General features: G+C 36.2%; 1 long non-coding RNA gene across 2 annotated transcripts in view; it reads right to left on the reverse strand.

The window, feature by feature from the left end:
• Positions 1-10520: 10520 nt before the first annotated feature.
• LOC106673186 overlaps positions 10521-12929 on the reverse strand; it is a 39125-nt gene continuing 36716 nt past the window's right edge. Inside the window, exon 3 of one of the 2 annotated variants that reach the window (XR_002910260.1) lies at positions 10521-10874. This is a non-coding gene — a long non-coding RNA (uncharacterized LOC106673186). The remainder of the gene's footprint in view (positions 10875-12929) is intronic. The other variant, XR_001341378.2, reaches the window with a different exon arrangement.

The raw sequence follows: 12929 nt of genomic DNA on the forward strand, positions 1-12929 counted from the left end.
AGAACGGCTGATATCAGCGCTGCTTCATTGCCAACGATGAACACCCTACAGAACGGAAATTGTTTCAGGATTTGTAACAAATTCCCGGTGGAATATTGATCTATTTTGCAACATTTGCTGTAACTTTCATAACGACTGTAAATTGGTTACTCATTTTAAAATATTTTTTTATCTGATTTAAATCGGGTAAAGATTTGATTAATTGAACGTCTAAAACAAAAGTGTAGTTTCAACACTTAAAGTTGTATTATTTTTGAAATGTGATTTTATCAAAAAGAATTTTAACCGTGATTCATCAACTATGACGAATAGATGCAATAAGAATGTTCTATTATTTCATAAAATAAAAGCGATAATCTACAAAAGCGCAGATATGCTAGAGAGATAACCAACATTCGATTTGGGATAATACACCGGATCCTAGGTTTGACGGCTGTTTTCTAGTTGTTTCCAGAGAATGTTTCACCACAATTACAAAACAGTGAATCTATCCCAAAGTAGTCGTAATGTAACAACGGTCTAGCGGATAATTCCGTCACACTGCTGAGCATCGACAGCCATCTTGAAAGTTTCTCAACGGCGTAGTTTTCACGGTACAGACAATACCTTCAGCCTCAGTTGTGTTTTTACAGAGTGGAAGAAAAAAAAACCTTGCGTTAATGCCTCAACAATGCAATATGTTTATGTAATCACGGTGTTCGCCTGTTTGCCCCAAGGAACCAGAGGAAAACTTCTGTATTGCCGTCATTCCGTCTGCACCCTTCATCTGACCCACACTAGTTTTCTACAAAGAATCTTTAAACATTTTTAAAACAATGATCATCGTCATCATAATATGAGAGATATGATATGAAACGACTCAATGACCCTACATCAAATGACCCTTAATGTCTTATACTCTCTTGCGATTCGGACGGCACGAATATGAACATCTCGGTATTGTCTGAAGGAAAAAACAAATTCAATTTGTTATCTTCTACGGTAATCACCAGGGCAAAACAATCTTAAGTATGTCTACACATTGACATAATTAAGTTTGTAGAAGATAGTTTCAATTTTTTTTAAACACCGTCAGTCCCAACGTTGCCAAGTACTGTCACAGAGCAAGATTGGTTTGCCCTGATGATGATCTTAAAATAGGCTCGAAACCTTGGTAGTAACAATTGATATTTTTTCATTAAAACAATACCAAGATCAAGATTATTTCTCTCTAAAGAAACTTTAGCAACTCTTAGCAACTGACCAAAACGATCTTAAGATGTCTACAAATGGACATAATTAAGTTTTTAGTGGATGGTTTCAAATTTTTTTAAAGACCGTCAGTTCCAACATTGCCAAGGACTGTCACAGGGCAAGAATGGTTTTCCGTGATGGCGACCTTACAATAGGTCGAAAGCTTGCCAGATAACAATTAATTTTTTTCCTCGAGACCATACCTAGATCAAGATTATTCCTCTATAAAGTAACTTTAGCAACTCAGCAAATGGACAAAACTTAAGTTTTTAGTGGATGGTTTCAAATTTTTTTAAACACCGACTTAGTCCCAACATTGCCAAGGACAGTCACACGGCAAGATTGGTATGCAATTAAATTAGGTGGAAAATTTGATAGTAACAATTGATATTTTTTGTGTTTTTCATTAAAACAACACCGAGATCTAGATTATTCCTCTCTAAAGTAACTAATATTTAACATTGCTGTGCCCTGATGATGACCTTAAAATAAGTCAAAAGCTTAGCAATTGATTTTTTTGTGTTTTTCATTAAAACAACACCGAGATCTAGATTATTCCTCTCTAAAGTAACTTTAGTAACTGTACAGTAACTAAAACTATCTTAAGATATCTACAAATGGACATAATTAAATTTTTAGTAGATGGTTTCAAAATTTTTTTAAAAGACCGACTCAGTTCCAACATTTCCAAGGTCGGTCACAGACAAGATTGGTTTGCACTGATGATGACCTTAAAATAGGGAAAATTTGCTAGTAACAAATGATATTTTTTGTGTTTTTTCAATAAAACAACACCGAGTTCTACATTTTTCCTCTCTAAAGGAACTAATATTTAACATTGCTGTGCCCTGAGGATGATCTTAAAATAGTGGAAAGCTTGTCAGTAACACTTGAATTTGTTGTTTCATCCATACCACACCGAGATCTAGTTTATTCGTGAGTTAAAACGCGGACGATACATTTTAGATTAGAATATGAACAGGAGATTCTCAATATTTTTATAGGTTCATAATGAATGTGCATTATGCTTCATTCCACTTTGATGCTATTAATGTCAAGTAAAAAAATAAGCTTAAATATAAGTACAAAAAGAGCTTCTCGAGGGGAGAAACTTAACTTTTCACTTTGAGGATAAGTTGAGTGGAATTCTGAGCGATGGGAGAAAACACAAAAGATCGGTGTAGTCAGCAAGATTAATGTGTAACATTCGGCTCCGGGATGAACGACTTCTTTTACAAAAAGAATTTCCACGTCTTTGTATGTCCTTTTTGATACACATAAGGTACAAAAGAATGGATGATAGCGGAAATTTCAAGTTCGGAGGAATAATTTTCGGAAATATTCGATTATACATTAACACAAAAAGATTGTACATCAAGAATTTCCAAGGGGCCAACACGGTGTGTAAAGTGTTTCGTGGTCAGCCGACTTAAATCAGGCTACTGTATCTCGTCCCTATCGCTTTTCCAGAGGGCTAATGTAATTGAGCTTAGACTCTTCTCGTCTTCACCGCAAATCCAATTTTTATAAAATGCGTTAATGAAGTGCAACGAGTCGTGGCGTCGGAAGAAAGAAGTGGCTCACCTGCTCACCAACTGCAGCCTAACACGTGTTAACGGCAAAGGAAATAAACTCGATCCTACCCACTTGTTCTAATTGGTGACAAAAAATTATAAAAATAACCTATACACCTGTGGGTCGATAAAAGTTTATATTTTTTAGATTAAAGAACGTTTCAAGCGGAAATGATTTCCACATTTGTAGAAAGTGTTAATAATTAACCTTCCCAATGAATTTATGAATAAAACGTTTTACAACATAAAAACCCAAATACAATAACATAAAGAACTACACCCTGAACTATGAAACTAGGAAAGTATAATAAGCCAGAGGGCTGCAGTGCTTGGGGTCACAAAAACCCCCACTTCACAATATCCATTATTATCATCATCATCATCAACAATATAAAAAATATGCCAAAGAAAGTCAACAGACAAAAATGCGCCCGCAAATAGTTAGATTATCTGCTGTAGCTATGTTTCCAGGGCTATCTGGTGGTTTTTGTGTTTTTCTTTGAATTGCCACCATGTGCACATCTGGTTGAGTTTTGCCCAATACACAATAGATCATGAATCGTACAGGGCAATTACAACATGATGAAAAACATGTGATTTACGACCAAATAAAAACCATCCTTGTTCACCAATTCGATAATTTTTGTGCCCGTTTAAACTGGAAACTGAAATAGCTTATCAATTTCCATTTAAATGTATCCTCTGTTAATAAAGGCTTAATTTTAGAAAGGCGGCATAGTATGGTGGTGGAAATACGATATGTTATCCGGCACGTGTTACGATAAAACGTTTATCGTCGTAAAATTTTCGCCAGCATGACGAGCTGCCTGGCTGTTGATTAATGTATTTATTTCCTTCGGTTAATTTTCGTTTTTATATCAATTGACATAAATCATTGTCACTATAAGCTGCTAAATAGAAATGTTCCACTCATTTGGTTGATTCATACAAAGGATTTAAAGATATTTAAGGAGTCTGATCGACTGTAATATTAAGTCGACAGATTATTTATAATTATTTTTTTAATATTTAGCCACCATGAATAGCATCACTGCAGATCAGTATAATAATATTTTCTATTTACGTTTTAGTGGTTTGACCAAGTTACTCCTTTCAATTAATTATTCTTTTTATGTAAGGTCTTGGTTGAAATAAAATAGTCAGTGTCACGAGCGGGATTCGAACCCACGACCTTCGGCTAAATACGCCGCTGCGCTATCACTTGAACTACCGTGACTTCGATCCTCTCGGACACCAATTCTCCATCTCAACCTACGACCGTTCGAATTTTCCCTCTTTTTGCCACTTTCAAATGTCGTTTAATCAGGATTGGATTCTCAGCGCTTTACGAATATGAAATATTTTCTATATCAGTTTAAAGAGGTGAGATATTTTCCTTAAGAGCGAGACATCAAAATCGTTTCATATTGTTGCATGTGTCTCTCAGGGGTCAGTACTAGGAACATATTTATTTTTGTTGTTCATCCATACTCTCCTCTCATTAAAAGACCGGTCCCTAGCTCTTTAAAGCAGATGATATGACAATTTACATCTCTTCCTGGGGACCATTTAAAAAATCAAAATAGTTTCAGTTGCAGGTGCCCCTTACAGCATATCCTAGATAGCACACGCGGTGGCTAAATGATGCCAAACATCCCTCATTAAACGATTGTTCTCTATGGTGGCAGTATTAAAAAGTGGTCTGGGGAACCAAGCCTTCCACCATGTTGGCTTTTACAATTAAACAATCGAATTCCACTGATCCCAATAAGCATCAAAAAATTTAATATTACGTTTAAAACCGAAAGAACAAGACAAAATAACTGTCGTCCGCATATTTCAGTATTTTAATAACTTAGTAACCCACACTAATTCCACATTCAAAAATTAAGGGCAGATCATACAAAAAGACAGCAAATAATAAAGGGCTTATCAAGCAACCTTGTCGTACTCCAGACTGCACAGAAAAAATTAGAACATTGCCAGCTAATCGGCTAATTCGGGTTCAAGGTTGTCCATTAATCAAAGTTTTTCCTTTAACGAAAAAGGGATTCCTTTTGGTAAAAAATACTGCATTCGTTTTAGAGCTATTTCAACTTAAGTTTCAATTATAACAATACCGATTGTTTATGTCTTCATTTAGCCATCACCTGTGATATCCAGGAATTGCAGTAAATTTCACCGATGCACAGAAAATACATATAGCCCTAATTCACTAATTTCGTGGTCCGCTTGACCAATTAAACATTACAATTAATTAAGGTTTTTAGTTGAGATGAAAAAAAGTTAATGGCACGAGAGGGATTCGAAATTGTCGTCGAGAATCCAAACCGATTACACGACATTTGGAAAATGGCAAAAGGAGGGAAAACTCATAAGGTGGGGTTGAGATGGGAAGTTAGTGTCCGAGTGGATCGAGGTCACGATAGCTCAGGTGGTAGAGCAGCGGCGTATCAAGCCAAAGCCCTAATATTGATTTCTCAGGCACTCCTGCAACTGAAAAGATTTTTATTTTTTTCTCTAAGAAGAGCTGTAAATTGCTATATCATCTGGTTTACAGAGCTAGGGACCGGTCTTTTAATGTGAGGAGATTACTGATGAACGGAAAAATAAGTATGGTACAAGTTTTGATCCCTGAGGGACACCTGAACCTATAAGAACTTATACATAACAATAGTTTCTTATGAAGTTCTTTTCAGTCTGTAAATTATTCCCTCTTGCCACACAGAATCAGCCCAGTATGCTTCATTCCGTTTAACATCTTGGATACATGGAAGTTCACTGAAAGAAGACCACACGCTTAAGCTGGTTGGCGGTAGATACGCCTAGTGGAAACTTATGCCGAATCATCACCAAAGAGAGCAGTCTTCTGATGTGGGAATTGTATTGTTAAACAGGAAAAATAAGTATGGTGGTAGAATTGATCCCTTAGGTACACCTCCAACAATAGGATGTTAACGTCTTGCTTCTAAGGGAAACGTATTTTTATTTTAATCATAAATTACTATTTATAGTGTATATTATATCTGTCATTATATTTTTTTTTTTTTTCGAGAGTTCGCAACAGCAGAGGTCATATAAACCCTCAGGGTGCCGGTGTTTTTGAAAAAAAGCCGATTTGCAAGTATGTCAGGTTCGAATGCAGGGCCGCTGGATTCGAACCCGGGACCTTTACCTTGCAGTGATGAGCGCCGTGTCAACGACTAAACCTTGCGGCCACCGACGCCCCCCCATCATTTTATATTCTTGTTTATTAAATGTATTTATAATTAAAATATTAAAAGAAGTTCTTGGTGTTTAATGCCTCGCATGCATTACATCTTTTTGATACCTTGTGGACTTTTTCTGTGATTTCTTCCATTAGGCTTATCAATAAAATATACTGTAATTGGAAAGAAAATTTGAAGTGGGAAATACGCCACCCTCCTACGTGATTATCATTGCAAATCTAGATAAAACGAATTATTTTTCTATCAATCTATCTAAATGAAAATCTTTGTCAAATTGAATATACACTGACAGGCAAAAAATTCCACCGAATTGATTTTTTTCATTTACTCCATAAAAGAAAATTCTGCCCTTAATTTCTCTTATTGTTTTTACCAATAAATATTGGTTTATGGTATGTTTTAAATTGGGAATATAATTAGAGGTAAACACACTTAATCGTTAATCCAAAATTTTGCGAAACCGACACCTTACTGTTTTTCAAGCGATATATCAGCTCCAGGAAGTTCGAGGTGTCCAAATTTCTGAACGCACTGCCCGATGAATGATTAAATCAGCATGGGCTGATGGTTTCACCCCGTAAGAGGACCAGAATTGGCCAGAGCACAGAGGTACACGGATCGCATTTGCTCGAGAACACAGCCATTCTTTGGACGATAGGTCTGCTGTACGTTTTACATATGAGTGTAGATTTGCTCTACGATGTCCAGATGGGCGTGAAAGAGTGTGGAGAAGGCGAAATGAAAGGTACGGAGCATGTAATTTTTCCCAGAGCCAACATTTTCAACGTAGCTCAGTGATAATGTGGGCGGTAATTTCAATGGAGAGTCGCACAGAGTTGGTCGTTGTGTCGTGGAGGGTCTTTCACGGCCACTAGCGATGTGGATGAAATTTTGGAACAGCGTTGCCTATCCTCGATGAAATCAGCGGCAATCCTATTCTAAAGCACAATAATGCCCGTCCACATGTCGCTCGCATAGTACAAACTTCAACAGCATACCATCAGGGTCTTACAGCCGAGCCAGCCTGTTCTCCAGACTTGAACTATATCGAACATTTCTGGGATACCCTCAAAAGACGAATAAGAGCACGTCCATCACTTCCTGATACACTGCACGATCTTGAAAGGACTCTTCGTGAAGAATGGGCTAACCTCCAGCAAAGAGACATTACCAGACTGGTAGAAAAAATTTTTTGTTTTGCCGAGGCATCTTCGAGATGTAATTAAGACAAGAGCAGGAAATACGCGATATTAAAATGTTAATTAAAAATCTAATATACAAATTTTATCTGTCCGTCTTTTTTTTTCACTTTTTATTTTCCTTAGCAATCTACTTTTTTAGACAAAGACTCAATTATTAAACGTTAAAAAGCCTGAAACTTTGATTAATATATAAAAATATATACTAACCAAGTTATATTACAAGTGCGTTGAATTTTTTGCCTGTCAGTGTACATTTTTAAAATATACTTTGTATATTTATATAACAAAATATATAGTTTACGTGTGTACGGTTTAATTTTCTCCTATCACTCCGTCGAATTTATCGTTGATATTTTAAGCCGTTGTGAACATGAAAATGAAGCGACGTTTTCCCAAGCGTGTCAGTTCATACCTTCGATATTGATCCGCCCATAAAAAAAAAAAAAACCCCGCTTTGTGCCTACTGCACCTACGGTTTCTTTAGCACGTTACCAATCAGTGCATGTACAGAAGTACAAGTTTGACTAAAACTCAGGATATTATCATTGAATTAAATTGCATTGGGTACACCGGTGGAAATCGATTGACCCTGAGTGATGTGCTGTTAACTGTGATATTGAGTTCCAATATTGACCCCGTTCCCAACCGTGGACTGGGACGAAATTATTCGTTTTGAGCTCTCAAATATAAATGCCGGAAGGCCATTTGGAATGGTTTACTTCATTACGTGGTATCCGTCGGTCCTAATCACGTTCTACAAAGCCATAAACTACGCCTTTCCGAAATTAGGAATTTGTTTATATTCGATCAAATTTATTAGTTATTGTGCATGTTTACAAAAACTATTTAACAAAAACACTGGCCAAATATGGCTTTTGTAAGTTTGTATTAATGTTTCAAGTTGAATAAACTTGAATGACAAGCATTATTCTAAATCGATCTATTCTAACAATTAATTACAGTCCTTAAAACTTTTATTTACGTGTTTTTACCAAAAGATCACTCAAGAGGAGCTTACAGTAAACTAGTACGCCCACAGTCTCCTATGATAATTTATTCGATGGACATCACTAATTTGACCCAGTTGTCCTTCCAGCGTTGTACAACCTGCTAACAAACGAAGCGTCCGACTGGAATTATCATTATTTTATGTGTTTGCCTTTGGCCCAGGTTTTCAGTTTGGTCCATGCAACCCTTTCAAATTTTCGAATCGAATTTGTAGTGGATATTCTCTTCTGTCTTGTTTTTGCCCCTGTCTAATTATGTTGCTGGGTTTATCAGACGTCCAAGTAAAGGAGAAAGTACAACGAATATAATGCGAATAAATTCCCGCACTGATAAATTCTCCAGATCGATAAAAATTTCGACAGTATTTGATTCATTTCTTGTTTTTCCCGAAAGCTTTCAGATTTGTACGATATACTATCTCTTTCACCTTGTTTACGCACGTGTGCCTAAATTTCTATTTAAATCCGTGACGTAAACAAAGTTATTTGCCACGTATTTTTTTTAAATTATTTATTAAATCCATTAGAGTTCGTGGTCCGATTGACCAATTACCTTTTTTTAAATTAATTAATCTTTATGTAAGGTATTGGTTGAGATAATCCATCCCTAAACGTTATTATTTATTGCAATATGTAAACTAGACCGGCCAATTTTAAAGCTGAATTTTGTCCGCCATCATCGATATTAATTCACTCGTTCAATTGCTTTTTGTTGATTCAAAAGAACTGATATCGATGTTATTTTCAGTCCAACTCAATAGTCTTCGTGGTCCGCTTGACCAATTAATATCTTTCAATTAATTAAGGTTTTTAGTTGAGATAAAAAGTCAGTGTCACGAGCGGGATTCGAACCCCCGACCTTCGGCTAGATACGCCGCTACTATTGATGTAAGAAGAATAGTAACATTACTTTTATCCAAAGCCATCTGAATATCTATGATATACTCATTATAGTTCGTGGTCCGATTGACCGAATAACGTTTTTAAAGTAATTAATCTTTATATAAGGTATTGGTTGAGATAAAAAAGTCAGCGTCGCGAGCGGAATTCGAACCCACGACCCTCGGCTAAATACGCCGCTGCTCTACCACTTGTGCTACGTGACTTCGATCCGCTCGGACTTCCCATCTCAACCGCACCTTTTGAATTTTCCCTCCATTGAAAAATGGCAAAAAGGAGGGAAAATTCAAAAGGTGCGGTTGAGATGGGAAGTTAGTGTCCGAGTGGATCGAAGTCAAGATAGCTCAAGTGGTAGAGTAGCGGCGTATCTAGCCGAAGGTCGTGGGTTCGAATCCCGCTCTTGACACTGACTTTTTTATCTCAACTAAAAACCTTAATTTATTTAAAGTTATTTTCAGTGTTTTCATTTAAGCTTTGTGTCACTTTCTTACGCATTTGATCCAATCTGCTGTACAAATTTTAAAACATCAACCGCTAAAAGTCCATTCGAATTTGTTTTTTTCATTGTCATTTTATATACTGTGTATCAGTTGTACAAGCTTCTATCCAAAATTACTCATACTCACCAGAAAAAGAAGAAATACGACCAAATATAATTATAAAATATTGCTGAACGATTCCTTTGTAATAATAAAATGAACTATAGTTCTGTTCGAATATTCGTTGCGAGAATTTATTTATAAACTGAACAATTATGAAATTATGACACTGTGCGACAAACACGTTTCGATAAACATCCTATTTACTATTTTCTCAAGGATCACTTTACAAATTACTATTTTTCATAGACTATTTTCACACAACAACGCTGATCGAGCGACGTAGCAGAGTAGATGAAAATATTTTTTTTAGCAAGAAACCAAGTTGATATTCGTTTTTTGCATCACAAAAACACTTGAATAGATACATAAATAGATACTACACGTTTTGTACAAGGACATAAAGGTTGGATAATAGTTTATTTAACAATATCATTGTAATTTGGTGAATTTTCGCTAATATATTTTTTTATCGTCGGTAATTTGATTATATATATAATTCCTATTGTAACACGTTGATTCTGAAGTAATTTACCAATTTCTTTATGTAATAATAGACATACATAATTTTTTTTACAAAGATTCGCTGTACGCTATAAACTCCTATTTCCTCGAATAATAATTTTGATGTATATCTGAAATTTTTGTTGTATAACCTTTTTCAGGCATGGTTTTTGTAGGATGTAAAATAGCTCAACAATATATCGATATGTACCCCCCTCCAAGCAGTAAATCCAAATTACATTATTGATTGGAACCGGGTTGTATACATTAATTTTTAGTTTTAATTTGGAATCCTTATATTTTGTTTATAATATACATACATGTCCTTACATTTTCTCATTTATATTTAATATGTTTATTTCATTTCATGTGATTGTCTGTCTCAAGATATTTAACCTACTGTTTTAATTGGTTGGCAACAATGCAGTTGTTCCTCACACTGATGTAGTGTTTGAGAAGTTTTATGTTGTCGACTCTTGGCTAATGGATACGGGCATGAATGAGCATTTATTTCTTTTCAAAGTTAATAGGTTGCATCTCATCCAGTTTGATATTTTGGCCAAAGCCTGCTCATCTGTATTTAACACATCCGTCCAGAAGTCAGCAGTTGAGGTCAAGACGTCATCTGCAAATAAATATATTTTACTGACAGCGGTAGATAAGACAAATGGTTGATGTACAGCAAGAATAAAATGGACGCAGCGCTGTACCTTGACTGATTCCATAGTCTTTAATTTCTTCTATTCGAATGCACGTAAATATTGAAACGGATCCACAAATCCTCACGATTACAGGCGTGTTGAACCCTTTATACCCTTCACGTAATTGCAAAATGCTGGGATTCCATAAATAAATCAGAAACGTAGATGTACAATAAAATTTTGGGAAGGTTTTAGTGATTTTCTCTTTATATACATATATATNTTTTTTTTTTTTAAATTGGCCTTATGATCTTTGCATATTAGCCATGACGAATCTCTTATATATGTTGTTCAAATTGGGGGTTATCGAGAAAAAAGGGCCAGAGGCGACGGTGGGAATCGAACCCACGACCGCGGCGTGAGAGTCTCTCATGCTAACCACTCGGCTTCCGCGGTCCCCCCAATAAATAGTTAGATTGTTTTTCGTCGATAGCTTGGATTGTTGTCCTATAAGTTTGTAGAATAGACAGTAGCGTCTGTTTAGGTCCTGTCGTTTCAATCGTATGTGCCGATTCCACGTTAGGCGTGAGTCTAGGTGGAACGCAAGGTAGCGTAAGCAGTCGGATTTTGGGGTAGGAACGTTGTATGATGAACATGTATGTTATGGTCGCTGTGGATAGTGAGGATAGTGAAGTAGTAAGGGGTCTGAGTACTTTTGATTGGAAGGATGCGCTGGATGATGGTTGGCTTGGCAGAACCCCACATATGTCCCAGCGACATATGACTCCATATGTCCAAAGCGGTAACGGTAAAGTCTTATATAAGGTTGGTTAGTAATTCACGATCAAGACAGAATTTGGTTCTAGAAATCTTCGTAGTTATCCAAGTCTTCTGTTAAGTTGTAGTCACTTTTCTGTGAGGATTCCACGACTGTCTGTTGTGTCTTTATTTGTTGATGTTATGGTCGTTGTGGATAGTGAGGATAGTGAAGTAGTAAGGGGTCTGAGTACTTTTGATTGGAAGGATGCGCTGGATGATGGATGGCTTGACAGAACCCCAGACTTCCATTCTACATGTCCAAAGTAGTTGCAGTAAAGTCTTATGCAAGGATAGTTTAGTTTTCACGGTCAAGACAGATTTCGGTTCTGGAAGTCTTCGTGTATCCAAGTCTTCCGTTAAGTTGTTGTCACTTAAGTCTTCTGTGGGTATTCCACTTCAATCTACTGTGTAGGTATTGTCCTAAGTATGTGACATGAATGAAAGTCGGTCTTTGTTGTTGACGTATATAGAGTACAAGACTGTTTTTTCAGTGCGAACTTACACTGAGTACTTTTTTCTTCATTCAATCTTATCTCCACTTTTTGCATCTTTCTTCCACAAGCTCAAGGTGTTCTTGGATGTTGTACATACCTTGGATAGGATTCGAATTAGGAGACAAAAGTGCGTTATTGTCTGCGTAGGTGATGATGGTATTAGGGTGTATAGATCAGTCAGCAGTATAAATGATATAAAGGAAGGGACCAAGAATGATCCCTTGTCGGACGCCGGCTATCTGTCAGACTTCCAAAAATTCGTTGGTGCACCTCATTCTTAAATAGAATTTCAAGATAAGGTAGTAAAGAGCTGGTAGGAATGGTTTAAGTTTATAAAGCACGGCTAGGTAACATACCTTATCAACACCCCTGCATCATCTAGGAACGCACCCAAGCAATACACACTATTCTTTAGAGCATAGGAGATTGTATTGACTATCTGAAATCTTGGGTTGGTGAGAAGGAATGATTTTATGAGCCCAGGATGGGTATTAAGCGCTTTAAAAGGAGAATATAATACAAATATTTTTTTAAATAAAATTAATTGAATATAACATAAAACACATCTCAGTAACAAATAACGTAAAAATCAATCTGAAAAGGTCAAACGTTCGAACGACCCACAGATCCAAGTTTATTTGTTCAATGGTTTGATAATTTTTATAATTCTTTGATACCATTTAGAGTTTTACCATTTTGAATTGTTGTTGAACCTAGTCCATTTCT

The sequence above is a fragment of the Cimex lectularius genome, unplaced genomic scaffold, assembly GCF_000648675.2.
Source record: "Cimex lectularius strain Harlan isolate CLEC.00 unplaced genomic scaffold, Clec_2.1 scaffold4, whole genome shotgun sequence".
Classification (NCBI taxonomy): domain Eukaryota; kingdom Metazoa; phylum Arthropoda; class Insecta; order Hemiptera; family Cimicidae; genus Cimex; species Cimex lectularius.